This window comes from Somniosus microcephalus, chromosome 12, assembly GCF_052327205.1.
Source record: "Somniosus microcephalus isolate GS21.2 chromosome 12, FLI_Smic_1.0, whole genome shotgun sequence".
Lineage (NCBI taxonomy): Eukaryota > Metazoa > Chordata > Chondrichthyes > Squaliformes > Somniosidae > Somniosus > Somniosus microcephalus.
In genome coordinates this window covers 18,657,303-18,680,708 of record NC_140998.1, presented here as the reverse complement: position 1 = coordinate 18,680,708, position 23,406 = coordinate 18,657,303, and the positions used below count along the sequence as shown (strand labels likewise).

Sequence of the window (23,406 nt, the reverse complement as noted above, 5' to 3'; positions counted from 1 at the left end):
AATAATGGGGGTGAAATGGGTCGGTGTCAGTAGTGTGGAAACAGGCGATAGTGACTCAGCAGCCCGTTTTACACCACATCCGATTTTCCTTTCCCTCTGCTTCAATGGTAAGGAAACTCGGGCGTGGTGGAAAAGGGCTGCCGTTTCGCTAGCGCCCGTTCCTGCGCTACTGGCACCGACTGATTTCACCCCAATAAACCAGCTAGGGTACCACTGCCAATTATCTTGTAGCTCCTGCTGATAAGAGCACGTGGGAGTTTCAGGCAAAGATGGGATCGGAATCGGTTGCAACACCCCTTATAGTTGAACAGTCTGCCTAGAACTCATGCATGAAGAGTGACTACTTGGGTGTCAGCCGTGGCTCAGTGGGTAGCACACACGCCTTTTTAGTCAGAAGGTTGTCAGTTCAAGGCCCACTCCAAAAACTTCAGCACATAATCTTAGACACTTCAGTGCACTGCTGTTGGAAGTGTAGTTTTTTGGATGAGACGTTAAACCGAGGCCCCGTCTGCCCTCTCAGGTGGACATAAAAGATCCCATGGCACTATTTGAAGACGAACAGGGGAGTTCTCCCTGGCGTCCTGACCAATATTTATCCCTCAATCAACATCACTAAAACAGACGATCTGGTCATTATCACATTGCTGTTTGTGGGATCTTGCTGTTCGTAAATTGCCTGCCGCATTTCCTACATTACAACAGTGACTACACTCCAAAAAGTACTTCATTGGCTGTAAAGCGCTTTGGGACGCAAGATTGTGAAAGGCGCTATAGAAATGCAAGTCTTTTTCTTAGGCAAGTTAAGGGATTGCCTTAACTTATCACGGGATTGGGGGTAATATACCGGCATGGGTGGAAGATTGGCTATCTAACAGAAAACAGAGAGTGGGGATAAATGGTTCATTCTCGGGTTGGCAATCAGTAACTAGTGGTGTTCCGCAGGGGTCAGTGCTGGGACCCCAACTCTTTACAATCTATATTAACGATTCGGAGGAGGGGACCAAGTGCAACGTATCCAAGTTTGCCGACGATACAAAGATGGGAGGGAAAGCAGTGAGTGAGGAGGACATAAAAAACCTGCAAAAGGACATAGACAGGCTAAGTGAGTGGGCAGAAATTTGGCAGATGGAATATAATGTTGGAAAGTGTGAGGTTATGCACTTTGGCAGAAAAAATCAAAGAGCAAGTTATTATCTAAATGGAGAGAAACTGCAAAGTGCTACAGTACAACCAGGGATCTGGGGGTCCTGGTGCATGAAACACAAAAAGTTAGTATGCAGGTACAGCAGGTGATCAGGAAGGCCAATGGAATCTTGGCTTTTATTGCAAGGGGGATGGAGTATAAAAGCAGGGAAGTCTTGCTTCAGTTATACAGGGTACTGGTGAGGCCACACCTGGAATACTGCGTGCAGTTTTGGTTTCCATATTTAAGAAAAGATATACTTGCTCTCGAGGCAGTTCAGAGAAGGTTCACTCGGTTGATTCCGAAGATGAGGGGGTTGACTTATGAGGAAAGGTTGAGTAGGTTGGGCCTCTACTCATTGGAATTCAGAAGAATGAGAGGTGATTTTATCGAAACATATAAGATTGTGAGGGGGCTTGATCGGGTGGATGCAGGGAGGATGTTTCCACTGATGGGTGAGACTAGAACTAGGGGGCATAATCTTAGAATAAGGGGCTGCCCTTTCAAAACTGAGATGAGGAGAAACTTCTTCACTCAGAGGGTAGTAAATCTATGGAATTTGCTACCTCAGAGAGCTGTGGAAGCTGCGACATTAATTAAATTTAAAACGGAGATAGACAGTTTCCTAGCTGATAAGGGAATTAGGGGTTCCGGGGAGCGGGCAGGGAAGTGGACGTGAGTCTAGGTTCGGATCAGCCATGATCCTATTGCATGGCGGAGCAGGCCCGAGGGGCCGTATGGCCTACTCCTGCTCCTACTACTTATGTTCTTATGTTATGGGAGCTGGCACACAGCTCCAATGGAACTGCACCCCAGTTTGGGTCTACATATTCAAAAGAAGAGGAACTGGAAAAAAGTGGAGGAGAATCAATGTACCCAGGCTACAATGCGTAGGACAATACAGACTGAAAAAGCCAAGGACGGAGAGAAGCACATGCAGATACGTACAGAATTGATATTTAGGTGAAGTACATTTCTAAGCACCATCTATGCTAATAAATGGCAGCCAGTCTAATAAACTTAACCAGTAAGAGACTAAACACACTTCATTCCCCATCATGCGGTTTTCATTATCCGCATTATTGCACTGCCTGAAATGCTGATTAAAATATGGAACTGGCAGACACAGAAGTAACTCGAGCAGCTGTGTGCCACACCACCAACCACAAGTTTCCAATTTGGATCACAAAGCTACAGGTCGCTCCAACCTCTCTCGCTTCCGCTGGCAAATGGGTTTTTTTTTGTTTGTTTCCAGCCTGGGTGCTGGATGGAGCATGTCAGCAAGGCACTCCACTTACAGTTAACTCCTGTAAATCAGTTCTCCTCTCATCCATCAAGTAGTGTGGACCACTCCATGGAGAAGCCTGCAACCCAGGCTATCACTGTCATGCCGCATCAAAAGTAGCTGCATTGGGGTTGAAGGAGTAGACAGGGGGGATTTGAGCTGGAGCTATTAAAAAAATACAGAGCACGTGTGCACACACACACACAGACTGGTAGACATCGTACGAGGAGTTACAGGACATTATATGGTGCATATACACCTTAGGCACCAAAAATGAAAAGGCAAATATCAGGTCACTAAGTACAAGACAGCTCGATAACATGGAATTATGTCTTTTAACTCATTCCCAGGTAATTATTTTAGATAATTAATGGTAATTCTTTTTATACAAATCCTTTATGCAAGATATCATAAAATAGCAAAAATGGCCAATATAATCACAGGTGTTTGTCTGCTGTAACAAGAATTTACAGACACAGCAGAGCAGTCACTATCTGCAGGATGACGATTCGGAATAGGTAGTATGAGACTCTGGAAGAAGTGCTGGATTCTCGCTGGTGTACAGCTCCACAGGGCCAGCAGCCCTCTCTGGTATCTCACCCAAGTGGCCATTCTCCACGTGTGAGCAGAACGTGTTGACATGCTGATCCAACTGCAATGGGGAGGGTGAGAACATCGCAACCAAACCAAACTTGCCACGACTCCGGGTGCACTTTCAAAGTAAGGCCGCTGAATACAGACAGCTGGGGGATTCCAGGAAACACTGACACAGTCGGTGTAGCAGACTCGTCACTTTGCTCCTTTCCCTCTGCACAGAACAGGGGCCTTCCTGGTCTATATGGTTCAATTCAATTCAATTTTATTTGTCATATATGCAGCAGACGTGTGTACTGCACAATGAAATGTTGATTTTTACAAGTCCTCCCAACTTGTTCAGTGCCACATCGTGTGGTACATCAGCCCACTCAGCCGTTAGCACAGAGGAAGTATTACATTCTTTCACCTGCTTTGACCCCCAACGACTAAAGAATGACTAATGGAGCTGAAAATAAAACTGGTCCCATTTACTGTACAGACACCAATTAAATCAGAATGTATTGCAACTTCAAATGTGGTCTTTAAATTACACATTAAACTTCTCAGGTGGACGTAAAAGATTACATGGCATTATTTCGAAGAGGGGCGTGCTCCCCGGTGCCCTGGTCAATGTTTATCCCTCAACCAACATTATTAAAACAGATTATCGATTATCGCATTGCTGTTTGTGGGATCTTGCTGTGTGCAAATCGGCTGCCTTGTTTCCTTCATTACAGCAGTGACTACACTTCAAAAAGCGCTTAATTGGCTGCAAAGGTCAGATAGGCACTATATAAATGCAAGCTCTTTATTTTTCTCGATATACCCGACTAGAATTATGGTATAGAGTTACAGTGTGCTTTAACAGCTGATTAACAGAGAACATCTTTGAAATTGAAGATTTAGAACGACAGTATTGTCCAATATCTGGTTATAATTTTCTGTACTTGAATAATCTAACATGTACACAAGGTTAGAAGTAATTATTTAGTCACAGTATCTCTCCCCTCCCCCAATGCTCAGAAACCAGCTTCATTAAAAATAATAGTACCTCACCTCCTTGACAAATAAAATCAGCAAATGGTCAAATTTCACAAATATTTAATCCTGCTGCTTTGTTCGCAATTGGTCATTTCTGTCAGAAAATAATCCTTGTCTTATCAACGAATAACGCCAGAGTCCATTCTCCCCGATACTGGAGAAAACTAATGTGAAAAATAGGCTAAATGCCTTTCTAAAAAGACAGCTTAGAAAGTTTTCACTACTTACCGTGGTAGTAGTCTTGAAGATGTTAAGCAGAAAAAAGAGAGAGGGCTGCCGGGCAAGGACAGCTTAGCTGTATATTCTGAACAGCCTTAGCAAAACACAACGGCAAATCCTCGAATGAAAGGAGGCTGGCTGCCCCTGTTACAAGCAAGGACACTGCCAAACTGTCATTTTACCGTTCAGCCGAACAGAAGGCTCATGTAATGACAACCACAAAACGCATTTAAACTCTGAAAAGGCAGCTAATGAGCCCATTCATGGTGGTGATAAATTATTCACCACCAGCACTGATCCCACTCCAGTTCAGCAAAGTAAACTTTAAACAAGAGACGCCAAGCCCTCACTCGGAGGAGGAAAGAAAAAAAGTGTGCTACGTACTTCATACAGCTGTGCCTTAGTCGAGGACTTTGCTACCTAACGTGAAGCTAACTAGTTAACCTCGCAGAGTTTTTTTTTTGTTAGGACTAACCCTTTCATTTCAGGCTCCTTCTAATGGATTTCCCTAATTTTCAACGGCAGTGCTTAGGACAAGGGGAATAAACGTAAATAGACAACAGGTAGAAAACAAATTCTGACTAGCTGCCACTTATTCAGCCGGCTGGATTCCACCACCTTTTTGCTCGAGGGTGTTGGCAACAGACCTATCCCAACAGGATCACATGTCTTGCCCCAGTAACCTGTTTAACAAGCAGGCTCACCCTACTTGGTTGATTGGTGCAAAGCGTTCCCTTCCTGCAACATCGATCTCTTTCTCAGAACCTTGATTTTAATAACACCCAGCATCGTGATGTCAGTCTCACCTCAGCACAAACAAACCCTGCCCACTCTGCAGCGGGGAATTAGGAAAAACAAAAACAACTCCGAGGACAACAGTTGCAATGAATGACAGCTTCGCAAAAAGAGGTAAACTGCAAAGTCTGTTCAAAGAATGTTTTCCACCATCAGCTTTCGACAGAAACCTCAAAAAAGCACAGAGCCTTTTTTCAATCGACTGAATTGCCTCACTTTGAATACCTATACTATAAACCTACAAGGTTTTAACTGGGCCACAGACATACAATATGTACAATGGGCAGCACGGTGGCATAGTGGTTAGCACTGTTGCCTCACAGCACCAGGGACCCGGGTTCGAATCCGGCCTCGGGTGACTGTGTGTGGAGTTTGCACATTCTCCCCGTGTTTGCGTGGGTTTTCTCCGGGTGCTCCGGTTTCCTCCCACAGTCCAAAGATGTGCGGGTTAGGTTGATTGGCTATGATAAATTGACCCTTAGCGTTAGGGGGATTAAATACGCGGGGATAGGGTGGGATATGTGTTGGTGTAGGGGTTACGGGGAACGGGTGGGATATGTGTCGGTGCAGGCTCGATGGGCCGAAATGGCCTCTATCTGCACTGTTGTGATTCTGTGAAGGCAATACGAATCTGCTACTGCAGGTATACTATATTCCAGCTGGAAAAATAACCTTTTCATTACAACAGGGCACAAGTTACATCATATCCTGGATCAGTTTAGTCATCGACTTAACTCCTTCAGCACTGGGAGATAGAATCAGAGTCATTACTGCACAGTAGGAAGCCATTCGGCCTGTCGAGCCCATGCCAGCTCTCTGCAAGAGAACTTCAGCTAGTCCCAATCCCCCGCCCTTTCGCCGTAGCCCCAATTTTTTCCCCCCCCTCAGGTACTTATCCAATTCCCTTTTGAAAGCCACAATTGAATTTGCCTCCACCACCCTTTCAGGCAGTGAATTCCAGATCCTAACCACTCGCTGCGTAAAAAAGTTTTTCCTTATGTCGCCTTTGGGTCTGCTGCCAATCACCTTAAAGCTGTGTCCGCTGGTTCTCAACCCTTCCGCCAATGGGAACAGTTTCTCTCTATCTACTCTGCCTAGAACCCTCATGATTTTGAACACCTCTATCAAATCTCCTGTCAATCTGCTCTGCTCTAAGGAGAACAACCCCAGCCTCTCCAGTCTATCCAAGTAACTGAAGTCCCTCATTCCTGGATCCATTCTCGTAAATCTTTTCTGCACCTTCTCTAAAGCCTTCACATCCTTCCTAAAGTGCGGTGCCCAGAATTGGACACAATACTCCAGTTGAGGCCGAACCAGTGTTTTATAAAGCTTCATCATAACTTCCTTGCTTTTGTCCTCTACGCCTCTATTTATAAAGCCCAGGATCCCGTATACATTTTTAACTGCTTTCTCAACCTGTCCTGCCACTGTCAACGATTTGTGCACATATACCCCCAGGTCTCGCTGTTCCTGCACCCCCTTTAGAATTGTACCCTCGTTCTTCCTACCAAAATGCATCACTTTGCACTTTTCTGCGTTAAACTTCATCCGCCAGGTGTCCGCCCATTCCACCAGCTATGTCCTCTTGAAGTCTATCACTATCCTCACTGTTCATGATACTTCCAAGTTTTGTGTCGTCTGCAAATTTTGAAATAGTGCCCTGTACACCCAAGTCCAAATCATTACTATATATATATCAAGAAAAGCAGTGGTCCTAGTATCGACCCCTGGGGAACACCACTGTATACCTTCCTCCAGTCTGAAAAACAACCGTTCACCACTACTCTCTGTTTCCTGTCACTTAGCCAATTTCGTATCCATGCTGCCACTGTCCCTTTTATTCCATGCGCTTCAACTTTGCTGGTAAGCCTATTATGTGGCACTTTGTCAAACACCTTTTGGAAATCCATGTTCACCACGTCAACCGCATTGCCCTCATCAACCCTCTCTGTTACCTCATCAAAAAACTCAATCAAGTTGGTTAAACATTACTTGCCTGTAACAAATCCGTGCTGGCCTCCCTTAATTAATCCACACTTGTCCAAGTGACTGTTAATTTTGTCCCGGATTATCATTTCTAAAAGCTTCCCCACCACCGAGGTTAAACTGACTGGTCTGTAGTTGCTGGGTTTATCCTTACACCCTTTTCTGAACAAGGGCGTAACATTTGCAATTCTCCAGTCCTCTGGCACCACCCATGTATCCAAGGAGGATTGGAAGATTATGGCCAGTACCTCCGCAATTTGTCACTTAGCAATGTTAAAAGAATGAGCACAATTAATTTTCCAACTGTCACAATGAGAAAAAGAACAAACTTGCATTGAGATAGCTCCTTCCACATCCTCCAGACTTCCTAAAAAGTGTTTCACAGCCAATCAATTACTTTTCAAATGTAGTCACTATTATGTAGGGTGTGTGAATATGAGGGCGAGATAATCACTATTTCATCTGTTTGGTAGTACAGTTTGAGTACAGGATACTGGCAGGTCCAATTAAATATTGAGAAGACCAAAGCGATTGTCTTCTGTCCCCGCCACAAACTTGGTTCCATAGCCAAGACTCCAACCCCTCCATGACCACTGTCTGAGGCTGAACCAGGCTGTTTGCAACCTCGGCGTCCTATTTGAACCCGAGCTGAGCTTCCAACTCCATATCCACTCCATTACCAAGACCGCTTACTACGACCTCCATAATAACGCCCGTCTCAACCCATCTGCTGTTGAAACCATCAACTATGCTTTTGTTACCTTCAGAGTTGACTGTTCAAATGCTCGCCTGGCCGGCCTCCCAAGAACACAAGAAATTGGAGCAGGAGTCGGCCATACGGCCCCTCGAGCCTGCTCCGCCATTCAATAAGATCATGGCTGAACTTCTACATCAACTCCATTTTCCCGCCCTATTCCCATATCCCCTTAGTTCCCAAAATCTAGCGATCTCAGTCTAGAATACAGTCATCAAATGAGCATCCACAGCCCTCTGGGGTAGAGAATTCCAAGGGGGAAACATTTGGTCGATTTGCACCTCCAGTTAGCAGCCGAGGGCGCCAACGGGGCGCAAAGCAACTAGCACCCGGGCGCGGTGCCACGAACGCCTCCCACGAAATTCAGCGGGAGGCTAGCGGCTGCAGTAACCATTAGCGCCCCACGGCGATCACATCATCAGTGTGCGCAGTGCCCCAGCCACAATCTTTGGTAGCGTCCCCTGACTTACCGCCGGACGCTATGTCCGACAAGGTCAGGGGGGGCCTACTGCGGCCGGGGCGGCGCAAATTAAAGGGGAGGTGCCGGGCGGCCATTTCTGTTGCTGGTCGCCTGCCAGCACCTGCCCCCGTCCTCCTGTGAAGTCCCCCCCCCCACCCCCCACCCCCCCGGCGGGGTGCCAGCTGCGCTCCGTGAGCCTGGCACTCCTCGAGCGCTGGGCTCTTTTGCCAGCACTCCGATCCCTGATGGCCCAGCTGGGCCCCGGGTCGCGCTGCGCAAGGCCCCTCCCCTTTAATAAGGGGAGGAAGGTCTGCAGTACCGCACGGCTCTGCGGCATGTTGCGCCGCAATATTCACTCGCAGCGCCCCAATAGGGAGGTGGAGCACTTCCAGTAGCGCCCCGCCTCCCTCTTGGGGCGATAGTCCTGCTACTGGTTAATTTTGGGCGCGGGGTGCTAACCTTTTCAGGGCGCTAAAAGTAGCGCCCCGGCGAAGTTAGCGCCCCGAAGGGGGCGTGACCCAATTTTGCCCCCCAAAGATCCACAACTTTGAGTGAAGAAATTTCTCATCAGTGTCCTAAATGGCCAGTCCCTTATCCTGAAACTATGACCCCTAGTTCTAGACTCTCCAGCCAGGGTAAACAGCCTCCCACCTTACATCCTCCGTAAACTTCAGCTTCATCCGAAATTCTGCTGTCCATATCCCAACTCACACCAACTCCCTTCACCCATCACCCCTGTGCTCGCTGACCTACATTGGCTCCCGATCCAGCAATGTCTCAAATTTAAAATGTGTCCTAATCTCTCCATGGCCTCGCCTCATCCTATCTCTGCAACCTCCTCCAGCCCTACTACCCTCAGAGATCTCTGCATTCCTCCAATTCTGGCCTCTTGTGCATCCCCAAATTCGATCGCCCCACCACTGGCAGATGTGCCTTCAGCTGCCTAGGCCCTGTGCTCTGGAATTATCTCCCCAAACCTCTGCCCCTCGCTCCTCCTTTAAGATGCTCCTTAAAACCTACCTCTGACCATCTGCTGCTGAAGCTGCTGTGAAGCACCTTGGGACGTTTTACTACATTAAAAGGTGCAACACAAATGCAAGTTGTTGTTGTTGAATTCCCTTGCTTTTACCCGATCAGGCAGACAAGGCTTTGGTTTAACATCTCATTTGAAAAACAATACAGCAACTCCTCAGTAATGCACAGAAGTGTCAACCTAGATTATGTGCACAAGTCCCGGGGTAGGGCTTGAAACGACAACTTTTTGACTAAAGCTGGTATATTGACCTAAGAACATAAGAAATAGGAGCAGGAGTAGGCCATTCAGCCCTTCGAGCCTGCTCCCCCATTCAATGAGATCATGACTGATCTTCTGCCTCAACTCCATTCACCGGCCCTATCGCCATATCCCATGATGCCCTTACTAGTCGGAAATCTAGCGACTTCGGTCTTGAATATACTCAATGACCGAGTCTCCACAGCCCTCTGGGGTAGAGAATTCCAAAGATTCACCACCCTCTGTGTGAAGAAATTTCTTCTCATCTCAGTCCTGAATGGCCTACCCTTTATCCTGAGGCTGTGGCCCCTGGTTCTAGACTCCCCAGCCAAGGGAAACATTCTCCCAGCATCCATCCTATCAAGCCCTGTAATAATTTTGTATGCTTCAATGAGATCCCCTCTCATTCTTCTGAATTGAAGAGAATACAGGCCTAGTTTACTCAAACTCTTCTCATACGACAGTCCTGCTATCCCAGGAATCAATCGAGTGAACCTTCGTTGCACTCACTCTATGGCAAGTATATCCATACTTAGGTAAGGAGACCAAAATTGTACACAGTACTCCAGGTGTGGTCGCACCAAGCCCCTATATAATTGGAGTAAGACTTCTTTACTCTTGTACTCAAATCCTCTTGTAATGAAGTCCAGCATACCATTTGCCTTCCTAATGGCTTGCTGCACCTGCACATTCACTTTCAGTAACTCATGTACAAGGACACCCAGGTCCCTTTGAGCATCTGCATTCCTCAGGTCTTTCACCATTTAGGAAATACTCTGCCTTTCTGTTTTTTTTACCAAAGTGGATAACTTCACATTTATCCACATTATATTCCATCTGCCATGTTCTCGCCCACCCACTGAGCCTGTCGAGATCCCCTTGAATCCTCTTCACATCCTCTTCGCAACTGACACCTAGCTTTGTATCAGCAGCAAATTTGGAAATGTTGCATTTAGTCCCCTCATCCAAATCATTGATATAGATTGTGAATAGCTGGGGCGTAAAGTCACAATGACTGCTGGTGGAAAGTCACAGTTGCTAACCAATAATCATACCAACATACAAGTCAAGCTTCCTGGATAGAAATGCAACTCATTATCTGGTCTCACGTTCACTTGTGGCGCCTTGTTATGCGCAGATTGAGTGAACTTATAAACTAGGCTAAGGTTCCAATCAAGGAATGCTGCAGTGTCAGATGCGTCATCCTTTAGGGGAGACTTTAAGCCAGGTCTCTCTATTCCTGTAGACATTGAAGACCCCACAGATCTATTCATGGAGTAGGGAGCTCCACCGGTTCCCCAGCCAACCTTCCTCCCTCCCTCCCTCAACCCCCACCACCAAAAGCAGATTAACTGACCACGTGTCTCACTGCTACTTATGATATTCTGCTGCGAGTATCTCACCTCCCGACTCCCCAAAGCCTTTCCACCATCTGCAAGGCACAAGTAAGGAGTGTGATGGAATGCTCTCCACTTGCCTGGATGAGTGCAGCTCCAACAACACTCAAGAAGCTCGACACCATCCAAGACAAAACAGCCCGCACGATTGGCACCCCATCCACCACCTTAAATATTCACTCTCTCCAACACCGGTGCACCATGGCTACAGTGTGTACCATCGACAAGATGCACTGCAGCAACTCGCCAAGGCTTCTTCAACAGCAAGGATATACTTGCCATAGAGGGAGTACAACAAAGATTCACCAAGGTTGGGAGGGATTGTCCTATATTCTCTAAAGTTTAGAAGAATGAGAGGTGATCTCACTGAAACATATAAAATTCTTGCAGGGCTTGACAGGGTAGATGCAGGGAGGACATTCCCCTGGCTGGGGAGTCTAGAACCAGGGGTCACAGTCTCAGAATAAGGGGTCGGCCATTTAGGACTGAGATGTGGAGAAATTTCTTCACTCAGAGGGTGGTGAATCGTTGGAATTCTCTACCCCAGAGGGCTGTGGAGGCTCAGTCGTTCAGTACAGGAATCCTGCCCCAACCGCGGTTTTGCCATACGCGGATTTCAAGTATACACTGTTTCCTCTCTGCGACAACTGTTGCCAACCACGGCAGTGAATTTTGCGTATACATGGTTTTTAATTTAGGATTAAGGTAAACATGATTTTATTGCTTTTATATTCTTTTTTGTGTTATTTGAACATTTATACTGTATTTGCCAACCGCAGTTTTACTAACCACGGGGGTTTTCAGGGACGTATCCCCCGCGGTTGGGGAGGGATGACTGTATATTCAAGACAGAGATCGATAGATTTTTGAATATTAAGGGAATCAAGGGATATGGGGATAGTGCAGGAAAGTGGAGATGAGGTAGAAGATCAGCCATGATCTTATTGAATGACGGAGCAGGCTCGAAGGGCCAAATGGCCGACTCCTGCTCCTATTTCTTATGTCCCAAACCCGCGACCTCTACCTCCTAGAAGGACAAGGGCAGCAGGCGCATGGGAACACCACCACCTCCAAGTTCACCTCCAAGTCACACACCATCCTGACTTGCAAATATATCGGGCCGTTGCTTCATCATCGCTGGGTCAAAATCCTGGAACTCCCTCCCTAACAGTACTGTGGGAAGTAGCTTCACCACACGGACAAATGCGGTTCAAGGCGGCGGCTCACCACCACCTTCGAGGGCAATTAGGGCTGGGCAATAAATGCTGGCCTTGCCAGCGACACCCATATCACATGAACAAATAAAAGAGAGATCTTATTTTGTAGATAAATTACTGCCGCATTTGCCCCTGTACTTTCAAGTAATTCATTTCACATGGAGTGTTTGTGGAGTTGTTTTCCAAAGTAGCAATGAAGAGTTGCTTTATAAATGCAAGCTATTTATTGCCATCAGTACCACCATGCACTGGTTGCAACATGTGTCGTAGACTACACTTCAAAAGTACTGCTTCAGGACGTCCTGAGGTTGTGAACGGCGCCACAGAAATGCAAGTCCTTTCCTTTCAGTGGAAAGGTTGCTGAAGGGATTTTAGAAAGGGGAGCGGAAGGGCGCGCGGCGAGGGGCCCGGGCGCGCCAGCGCCAGCGGGAAGACCAGGGGCGAGGAGCAGGATCCGCGCGCGGTTGGGGTTTGTGGAAATCTTCTTTCCGGCCGGACTCGCTGCGCCCGTACTAGGCCGCACCGGGACTCGAGACGGGGGGAGGGGGGAATAATGGGGAGGGGAGGAGGGAATAATGGGGAAGGGGCAGGAGGTTTACAGGGGATTTGAGGAAAAACTTTTTCACTAAGTGGGTGGTTGGAATCTGGAACTCACTGCCTGAAAGGGTGGTAGAGGCAGAAACCCTCAACATTCAAGAAGCATTTGGATGAGCACTTGAAACGCCATAGCATACAAGGCTACGGACCAAGTGCTGGAAAATGGGATTAGATTAGACAGGGCTTGATGGCCGGTGCGGACGCGATGGGCCGAAGGGCCTCTTTCTGTGCTGTATAACTCTATGACTCTATGACCATCATCACTGTAAAAATTATCGTATTTTCATTTTGGAATCATGCTGCTGGGATGTGTAGAATTTTGCAGCATTGCAAGCACCAGGTACAACAAAAATACTCATTGTAGTTTTTGCCCCGGGTCACAGAAGTGACCAGGTGCACAGTAATGACTGAAGGAATAGTTCTGTTCTTTCCAAACCCTTTGGATGACAGTTTATTGCCAGAGCTTTCTATTCAAGCCCGCATTTGTGCAGCCAGAAGCCTCCGAAATGAAGGCCTTTTTGCTCGTCTCCGCTCTGGTTTTTATTTGATATTGCATGTGACAATTTATACAACTCTGAAGTCACTCGTCAACCGAACTGGAGACAAGGAGCACAGAACATCCCACTCACTTTAGTAAAGAAATACACTTGTCAATCCTAATTGATTAAGAGCAGCATTTAAGAGAATTGGACCCTCCTGTCTAATAATGGCCTCAAGTCTATAAATAAGCAAAACGTACAGGGCTAAAGTACCTGATCTCTTTGAGCACAAAGCTAGTTCAATACTGGTGAGCAGACTTTCCTTTTACAAGTGCCAATAAATCTAAAACCAGGCGAAAATTTTAATATTTTAAAATTCCATATGTCTATGCTTAATGTAGAAACTAAAAGTATGGGGGAGGCAAGAAACAGCTCGAGAATCTAAAACTGCGACACAATAGAACTTCACATTTTTGTAAGGCAGTACAGTACCACCATAGCTGCTTGGTAGCTCTGCGAGGAGAACACTACAGTATCGTGCTTAGCCCTATAAACTCTCTTCGTTCAAATTCAGATACACACAAGTCAAGTTTCTCCAGTGCTAACTCTGGGCTGTAAGATAAAATACTTTGTTGTGGCAATGGAAGCCCACCTTCGCTGTGCAGAGCAGCGTTGTTGTTCCGCAGAACGGCACTTCGAGCCACAGTGCCAAAGCCAATGTGTCCAACCCTCCCAGCAGGAGGAGCAGAGGGAGCAAGAATGTGGGGGAGACAACAGCAGTGCAGAAATAGAAAGGGGTGAGAAGTTTGTTGCCCTCGCTCTTGTCCCAGCTCACAAGTTACCTGTGTCCAAGAAACCCTCGGAGCCTAATTTTGCTGTCAAAGACACAAGTTCAAGACATTACTCAGTCGCACAAAAATGCACTGTGCTAAACTTTTATTCCCACCATTAAACCCACAAGTAGTGTATCCGAAAACCACGCCCAATCTCCTAAAGCTTTCAACACGGCTTAAATTTAGTTGATTACCAAAAACATTTCCACCTATATTTCAAAACAAATTTTCAGTATTACTGGTGTTAAAATTTTGCTGTGTTCATTTATTTGATGAGCTTTGAGAGAATCCGACACGATGGAAGAAATTTGCTCCATGCACTGTGTGGGGCAAAACTGTAAGCGCATTCTTTATAGATGCATTTATAATTTAGTAGAAATGGGTGTTTGGTTACTGATTTTTTGCATTTTTACAGCCTAAAGTTAAATTGTCAATTTGGCCCAGTTGGCAGCACTGCAACTATATCCAAGTATCATGGGTGCAAGTCCCACTCCTGACGAGCACACAATCGAAGTTAACACTTCAGTGCCGTATTGAGGGATGGTGTGGAGATGCCGGTGTTGGACTGCCGTCTTTCAGGTGAGGCCCTGCTCAAGTGGACATAAGAGATCCCACAGCACCACAAGAAGAGTAGGGAGCTGGACAACATTCCTCGCTCAAGCAATACAGGTAGACTACCTTTTATCCGAACTTCCGAAAACCGAAACCCTCTAAAAACCGAAGGTTTTTTCGTTCAGCGTAAGTCGTGCGCACGACCCCGACCCCCGCCGCCGACCCCCCACCCTTTCAGATAAGGGATAGTGTATCCTTTATCCGCACTTCCGAAAACCGAAATCCTCTGAAAACCGAAAGGTTTCGTTCAGCGTAAGTCATGCGCACGACCCCGACCCCCGACAAATTTCCCAGTCTTATAAAATACCTTCTGAAATCCGAAATTTTCCGAAAACCGAAACACAGCTGGTCCCGAGGTTTTCGGATAAAGGATAGTCTACCTGTGCTGCCAAATGAACAGATTAACTGAGCATCTACCTTGTTGTTTGGGGCACCAAGCTGTGTGCAAATTGACTGCACGGTGGCATAGTGGTTAGCACTGTTGCCTCACAGCGCCAGGGACCCGGGTTCGAATCCGGCCTCGGGTGACTGTCTGTGTGGAGTTTGCACATTCTCCCCGTGTTTGCGTGGGTTTTCTCCGGGTGCTCCGGTTTCCTCCCACAGTCCAAAGATGTGCCGGTTAGGTTGATTGGCTATGATAAATTGACCCTTAGTGTTAGGGGGATTAAATACGTGGGGTTACGGGGATAGGGTGGGATATGTGTTGGTGTAGGGGTTACGGGGATCGGGTGGGATATGTGTCGGTGCAGGCTCGATGGGCCGAAATGGCCTCTATCTGCACTGTTGTGATTCTGTGATTCTGTGATTTACCTAAGTAACAAGAGTGACTGCACTTCAAAAGTAAACCATTGGTTGTGAAGTGCTTGGAGATGTCCTGAGGATGTAATGAGGTTCTACAGAAATGTAAATTCTTCAAGTATTCTTCAAAAGAGCGCTTTTAGACAATACAATCTTTATACATATGACTTCACATCTGAATGCACAAAGCCATGATTTCCTTTGTGGATTTTGCCCCATACTAGAATTAATTGCAGGAATACATAGATACAAGAACCTTCAATGCCAACTATACCCAAGTCTTGTCTATTGAATCTGTATACAATGCTCAGAGTTACCTTTCTGCAGTTTCAGAAAGAGAATTAAATCCCTCCACAGATTCCCTCCAAAACCCCGATATATTTAAATTAATATATTCTAGAATAAGAACCTACAAAGCAAACTGGATATCAGTATGCATATGCATTTAGAGGCATAACTTTAAAAAAAAATAAAAGCTCGAAGTAGCTGGCCTTGTAGTCAGGGCTGGCAGATTTTTCACTTTTCCAAAGATGTGGAAATAGTTTTGGCTCCAAGCATCTCCTGATGATGACTGAAAGTAACTGCTGATAACCGAGTTAGATCTCCATAAAAGGTTGTCTCATGGCTACTATAAGAACCACGTAAGGCACTTGTGACTCAGAGATTGGTGTAGATTAGTCGCCGGTGTGTGGCTCTTGTGCCACTAACTGTACTCACATACACAAATCCCAAGACCTGTAGAGACCACTGCATTATAGACCCACTTTCTCGTGGGCCTCGTGAGCCGTGATTAAATTAAGTGCCTCCTGTCCTTTCCACTAAGTATGTGGAGCACACCTTGTGTGTACATGCTTGCATCGTAACTATTTGGTATCATGGTGCACGAAGAAGCGCAAAACTGGTGGCATGTCGATGCCCAGGCACGCCCTGCCTTTACACAAGAACATAAGAAGCAGGAGCAGGAGTAGGCCATCCGGCCCCTCGAGCCTGCTGCGCCATTCAATAAGATCATGGCTCACCTTCTACCTCAAATCCACTTTCCCGCTCGATCTCCATATCACTTACAGTCCAAAAATCTATCAATCTCAGCCTTGAATATAATCAACGATTCAGCATTCACAGCCCTCTGGGGTAGAGAATTCCAAAGATTCACAACCCTCTGAGTGAAGAAATTTCTCCTCATCTCAGTCTTAAAATGCCGACTCCTTATCCTGAGACTGTGACCCCTGGTTCTAGACTCTCCAGCCAGGGGAAACACCCTCTCGGCATCTACCCTGTCAATCCCCCTCAGAATCTTGTATATTTCAATGAGATCACCTCTCATTCTTCTAAACTCCAGAGAGTATTGGCACTAAAGATGCCAACTTATGTGTCATCTGAACCACACACCGAACCAGCCCCGCATCCATTCCCAGGCTCACCCTGCCTGCATTGGGCATACGAGATGATGATTCCAGATCTGCTCTGTACTTCTACAAATCAGCTAGCGGAGCAATTTGTAGGTTTCACTAAAGAGAGAAGCCGGTAATCCCATGCAATAAAATCAAAATTTATCTTGTACAGTAACAAAGAACCAGCGGGCTAATTCTAAACAAACGGAGTCATGGAATCAATCCCGAAAACAGTTAACATTCCCAAAAATTGGTGTAACAGAAATGGAATTAAACTTTGAGTTACGTTTTTTGATGATATTTGTGTATCATTGGAAAAGCATCAAGACCTTGTTGGTTTTCTCCAAGAGTGCAAGTTTTAACTTTTTTTTTTAAACAGATAAATAACTGGACATGACTGGTTGCCTGAGGTGCAAAGGAGTGTCTGTCTGTCTGTGTCTCCACATCATTCAACTGATCGGCATGTCACATCATTGAGCAGCTCAAGGCAATGTTGACAACAACTTATTTGTACTACAGGGTACTTTCATCAGCAATAATCGATGCAAACCCACCCACTTCCCCACTCAACCCATCCTCCTCCTCAAAAAAGAAAGTGATTTTTTTTTCTTTAAATGCAAGCTAATATTTGGTTCTGGTGCAGATTTCTCCTCCTCCTAACATTTTCAGTGTGATTTTAAAGTGGCCAAAACAGAAGCAAGGTTCCAGTAAAAAGAACAGTTCAAATCACTAAGTGGAAGAACAGACCAATGGGTCGGTGCCTGGCAGTTTTTAAATCACTGCCTATTTGTACTTAACTGCAAACAGAAGCCGAATTGCCAAAATTTATTTTTTGGCAGCGAGTCAAGCTCTCCTTTGCCACGGTCATCAAGTGATCATACGGTTAGGTTTAAATTAGGGACAAAGAAGCTACCATGATATTTGCCATGTTTCTTCTTTTTAAAAAGCATTATTGCACTAAAATAGATCTCGTTAATATTGCCCGTCTCCGCCCCTGCCTCAGCACATCCGCTGCTGAAACCCTCATCCATGCCTTAGCTACCTCTAGACTTGACTATTCCAACGCACTCCTGGCCGGCCTCCCACATTCCACCCTACGTAAACTTGAGGTCATCCAAAACTCGGCTGCCCGTGTCCTAACTCGCACCAAGTCCCGTTCGCCCATCACCCCTGTGCTCGCTGACCTACATTGGCTCCCGGTTAAGCAGCGCCTCGATTTCCAAATTCTCATCCTTGTTTTCAAATCCCTCCATGACCTCACCCCTTCCTATCTCTGTAATGTCCTCCAGCCCCACAACCCCCCAGAGATATCTGCACTCCTCTAATTCTGCCCTCGAGGATCCCTGATTATAATCGCTCGACCATTGGTGGCCGTGCCTTCTGTTGTCTAGGCCCTAAGCTCTGGAATTCCCTCCCTAAACCTCTCCTCCTCGCTACCTCTCTTTCCTCCTTTAAGACACTCCTTAAAACCTACCTCTTTGACCAAGCTTTTGGTCACCTGCCCTAATTTATCCTTATGTGGATCGGTATCAAATTTTTTGTCTTAAAATTCTCCTGTGCCGTGCGCCTTGGGACGTTTTACTACGTTAAAGGTGCTATATAAATACAAGTTGTTGTTGTTACTAAACCGGGGGCGGGGCGGGGGGAGGAAGGGAAAGAGAGACAACCTCTTCTCAGATTCCTATCAAAATCATTCTCTGCCTGGCAATGGGAGGTGTGCAAAAAAATTATCCATTCTGGAAAAGCCTTGCTTCGAAAACCCATATACAACCAGTATAGAAACATAGAAGATAGGAGCAGGAGTAGGCCATTCGGCCCTTCGAGCCTGCTCCGCCATTCAACGAGATCATGGCTGATCATCCAAACCCTAGCACCCGGTCCCTACACCAATAGCCATCCCACCCAAGCCCTATCCCCGTAACCCCGTTGATATACCTATCAATTCATTCCATGAAAAGCGACGAGTTAAGATAGTAACTATAGGTTTTTATTGGCTAAATAACAGAGCCCACCCTCGTGGGCGATCAGTTCCAACAAGGGAGAATACTAGCCAAGCGGTCACCTTTATACCTGGGCAAGCAGGCGGAGCCATGGGCGGAGTCAGCTGAGGTAAGCCCAGGTATAGCAGCGTGCGTGGCAAGAGGTAACCTTGTGTAGCGATAACAACAGTGTAAACAGTGATAACAACAGTGTAACAATAGTGAATGGTTGTGAACGGTAACAGTGGTTTACCACACCCGTAACCCCACGTATTTAATCCCCCCTAACACTAAGGGCCAATTTTTTTTATCATGGCCAATCAACCTAACCCGCACATCTTTGGACTGTGGCACAAAACAAAGAACTTGCCCCACTCATTATTCTTGGCAGGGAGGAAAATACTGACTAAATAAATTAACAGTACAGGAAGCTGTGTCCAAAGAAAGAAACATCGGAAGTAAACGCGCACAGAAAACCAAGTAACCCAAGAATCACTTCACCAATGGGGGTTAGATTCTCTTAAGTTGTCAGGTTATTTTTTAAAAAAAGGTGCTGCGTATCAAGTTTTGAATCATTATCAGTAGTTTAATTTTCCTAGATGATTCTGTTGGGATCGACAATAAGCCTCTGTTCGGGATGAACTTTATAGTGCCCAAATAAGTCAGATGACAAAGAAGCAGTTGAACTGACCATACTGCACACTAGTGCTGCAAACAATGAGAAGATTTCACTCGGCCCTACCCCAGCCCCAGTATTGAATTCCTAGCCTTGTGTATTGGTTTAATTGTATTGTTAGCTGTGTCAGCCGTGGCTCAGTGGGTTGCACTCTCGCCTCTGAATCAGAAGGTTGTGGGTTCAAGTCCCACTCCAGAGACTTGAGCACAGAAATCTAGGCTGACACTGCAGTGCAGTTGATGGAGTGCTGCACTGTCGGAGGTGCCATCTTTCAGATGAGAGGTTAAACCAAAGGCCCCGTCTGCCCTCTCAGGTGGAGAGATCCACCTAAATGGCACTATTTCAAAGAAGAGCAGGGGAGTTCTCCCCGGTGTCCTGGGCCAATATTTATCCCTCAACCAACATAACAAAAACAGATTATCTGGTCTCATCACATTGCTGTTTGTGGGAGCTTGCTGTGCGCAAATTGGCTGCCGCATTTCGCACATTACAACAGTGACTACACTCCAAAAGTAAAGGCTGTAAAGCGCTTTGAGACGTCTGGTGGTCGTGAAATGCAAGTCTTTCTTTCTCTGAAGCAGAGGTATTCAAAATAGAAGGCTACATTTGAAATGTACACACAGCCCTCAACAGCAGCCCAAACAAAGATGCCTCTGTACAAGGTCAACTGATGAAACAACAAGGCAAGAAGGCTGAATAAGCCGGCCAATAGTGATCAAGCATGCACTCAATTTAGCATACAGTTTAGGTTGCTAAACTTCAATTATTTCTCGGCAGTGATCTAACTCTCATGTCGATAGTCTAGATGCAGCATTTCAGTCTCTCTAAATCAAAGTGAAGTGGTTATGAATTATAAACTGCTAAATACAACAGGCCTGGCATTGGTGCTTCATACATAAAACCAGGTGCGAGTGTTAAAATGCTTTACTGTACATATTAAAGTTTACTGCTTATAATGGCAATTAGGACATGCAGCCATTTGCCATTATCTTGCGTGGGTAAAACCTGACAAAGGCTTGGAACAATGTTTGTTAAATTCCGGTGACACCAGCTGTCATCTCAGACATGAAACTGCAAGCATAAATTTTAAAATCTCAAAGTCAAAATTAAGCGCCTTATAAAACTCATGTTAATGCTTCAAAAAGATTAAGGCGGAGCGAGGGGGGGGGAGAAAGAGAGAGAGGAGAGAGAAAGAAAGAGAGAGAGGAGAGAGAAAGAAAGAAAGAAAGAAAGAAAGAAAGAAAAAGAAAGAAAGAAAAAGAGAAAGAAAGAAAAAAAGAAAGAAAGAAAGAAAAAGAAAAAGAAAGAAAGAAAAAGAGAAAGAAAGAAAGAAAAAAAGAAAGAAAGAAAGAAAGAAAAAGAAAGAAAGAAAAAGAGAAAGAAAGAAAGAAAAAGAAAGAAAGAAAGAAAGAAAGAAAGGAGACATACGAAGAAAACACAAACAGAAATTTTCTGGTAGTGAAACCTAAACAAAATTAGTGATTCTGGGCTGATATGGGAAACAGTATTTCCTGTTAAACTAGGTTAGGGCCCAAGCTCTGGAATTCCCTCCCTAAATCTCTCTGCCTCTCCGCTTCTCTTTCCTCCTTTAAGACGCTCCTTAAAACCTACCTGTTCGATCAAGCTTTTGGTCATCTGCCCTAACATCCCCTTATATGGCTCGGTGTCAAGTTGCAGTTTTTTTGAAAACACTCCTGTGAAGCACCTTGGGACGTTTTATTACGGTAAGGGCACTATATATAAATAGAAGTTAAGTAGTTGTTGTAGAAGCTCCCCAGAATGGTAATTTATCGCACTCGCCAATATTCTGGAAGGATGGACGGGGAAAGCTCAATATTCCATGACATATACTTCAATTTTTTAAAAATCATGCTTCACCACACACACACACCACTCCACCTGGGCCCATCAGGTACCTCAACTTGTTGCATCAACACACTGCACCGGGAACTGGTACAATGCTGGTTTGATTGCCAAATGGCAGAGTTGCTAGGTACCACAACAATTTGGGTGCGCACATAAAATACCTCTTAAAATTGCCCCACCAGCCCGAGACTGGCTCAGTCTTTCCTCAGCAGAAACAAATATATTATTTCAAACAATGCACTGTACAGAGTCCAGAAAAGGGACTTTTTTCCCGCTCCGTTGTGTGAATTACCTGTAAATAGGAACCACTAGAATTTCAGTAATGTGTAATACAATCGGCGATATTTACAACGCAGAAGGAATCTATTTTGACCCATTGTGTCTGTGTTGGCTCTTTGCTGGAACAATCCAAAACTAATCCCAGTGCCCTGATCCCTCCCGAAACCCCGGCAAGTATTGGTCCACTTTTCCCTGAAAAGATACAATCGTGTCTGCCAAAACTACACTGTGGCAAAGCATTCCATGCGCCAACAACCCTCTGTATAAAGACATTTCTCCGAACCTCATTCCTCAATCTGGCTATTTGAAACGGTTAACACCCTCATCACCGACTCCCTAACCAGAGGAAATTCTTTCCCTGCTCACCCTATCAATATTCTTCATCACTTTAAAATCCTGCATTAAATCTCCCAGCCTTCTCCTTTTCAGTGGAAAGAGTCCACTCATAACTCATCCCTTGTATCATCCTGGTAAATCTATGTTGTTCGCTCTTCTATGCCGGTCTTTCCATAACGGGGCACCCAAAGCTTCAGACAATACTCTAACTGCAGCCTAAACAATGTTTTTTTTATATAAATATATTACTTTTTACTCCTATGCCCCTATTTATAAAAGGCATTCCATTGACTTCACGGCTTTATCTGCTTACTCGCGTCTTCAGGGAGTTCTATATTTGATCCCCCAAGTCACTCTGTTCACCCATACCTTTCAGCATCTATCCACTGAGAGTACACCCTCATTCCTTGTTTATCCTCTCAAAATGTATTTACATTTCTGCAGATTAAATTTCATTCAATTGCTAACCTGTCTACAACCTCCTGAAGTATTTTAAAATCTCCCTTGCGGTTTGCTAACCGCTCCCCCCCCCTACTTTTGTGTCATCAGCAAATTTCGGTAGCTTGCCCCAGATTCCCAAGTCCATCTGTCTATACGCCAGTGGATCCCCTACCAACCATGGGTACACCACTTCCAACCCTGCTCCAATCTAAGCAACACCAATTCAACCGAACCCTTTGTTTCCAGTTCGTCAACTAACCTTTATCCATGCTACTTATAGAAACAATAGAAGATAGGAGGAGTAGGCCATTCAGCCCCTCAAGCCTGCTCCGCCATTCAATGCGATCATGGCTGATTATCCAAATTCAGTACCCTGTCCCTGCTTTCTCCCCACACCTCTTGATCCCGTTAGCCTTAAGAAATATATCCAACTCCTTCTTGAATATATTTAATGAATTGGCCTCTACTGCCTTCTGTGGTAGAGAATTCCACAGATTCACCACTCTCTGGGTGAAGAAATTCCTCCTAATTTCTGTCCTAAATGGCCTACCCCTTATCCTTAGACTGTGGCCCCTGGTTCTGGACTCCCCGACCATTGGGAACATCCTTCCTGCATCTAGTCTGTCCAGTCCTGTCAGAATTTTATAAGTTTCAATAAGATCCCCTCTCATTCTTCTAAACTCCAGCGAGTACAAGCCCAATCTCTCCTCATACGTCATTCCTGCCATCCCAGGTATCAGCCTGGTGAATCTTCGCTGAACTCCTTCCATGGCAAGGGCATCCTTCCTCAGATAAGGTGACCAAAACTGCACACAATACTCAAGATGTGGTCTCACCAAGGCTCTGTACAACTGCAGCAAGACATCCTTGTTCCTGTACTCAAACCCTCTTGCTACGAAGGCCAACATACCATTTGCCTTCTTAACCGCCTGC

General features: G+C 45.6%; 1 protein-coding gene across 4 annotated transcripts in view; it reads right to left on the bottom strand.

Moving 5' to 3' along the window:
* foxn3 (forkhead box N3) overlaps positions 1 to 23,406 on the bottom strand; it is a 375,567-nt gene that overhangs the window by 246,866 nt on the left and 105,295 nt on the right. The window contains exon 1 of one of the 4 annotated variants that reach the window (XM_086002638.1): positions 4,314 to 5,081. The exons of the other annotated variants lie outside the window; for them this stretch is intronic. The gene's annotated coding sequence lies outside the window, so the exon portion shown is untranslated. Of the gene's footprint in view, positions 1 to 4,313; positions 5,082 to 23,406 lie in introns of those variants that run through there. 4 annotated transcript variants of the gene reach the window in all.